This window comes from Micropterus dolomieu, linkage group LG18 (assembly GCF_021292245.1).
Source record: "Micropterus dolomieu isolate WLL.071019.BEF.003 ecotype Adirondacks linkage group LG18, ASM2129224v1, whole genome shotgun sequence".
In the NCBI taxonomy this organism is placed as follows: domain Eukaryota; kingdom Metazoa; phylum Chordata; class Actinopteri; order Centrarchiformes; family Centrarchidae; genus Micropterus; species Micropterus dolomieu.
In genome coordinates this window covers 4,744,708-4,745,253 of record NC_060167.1, presented here as the reverse complement: position 1 = coordinate 4,745,253, position 546 = coordinate 4,744,708, and positions in this window count along the sequence as shown.

Genomic DNA, 546 nt, shown 5'->3' with positions numbered 1-546 from the left:
GCACTAACAACACTCTAAAAGGCCCATTAAAGGCCATGGGACTGCGAGGTACTTTCCAATCTATAGTATTTGAACAAGATACTTACGACTACACGAGTCACACCTCTGGCATTTCGGTATTAAGTTTGGTACTTCGGTGTATTCGTCGTTTCCACATTTTTTACATATGTACTGTCCTGCTCGATCCACACAGTCACCGACCTTATGATATCCTGGGAAACGGTGGAGAAACAGAGAAAGGGAATGAGTTAACCTGTGATAATTCCACAATAATTCTTCAACACAAGGCCAATGCATGCAGTTCCTTGTTATAACTTACCAGCTGGACACATTGCATAACATGAATTACTGGTTTGTTCCGTCCGCTCTGTGTAACTCTGTCCAGTGGAAAGGAAGGCAAGTGTCAGTGAGAAAACCTGAAACAAAAGAGGAGGTATGAAGAGGTGAGGTACTGTGTGGAGAGGAAGATGCTAACAAACCAACTGGCCTGACATTTTCACACCACAGCTGCCATCAAGAAGGGCAAGCAAGGTTCAGAACAACTCG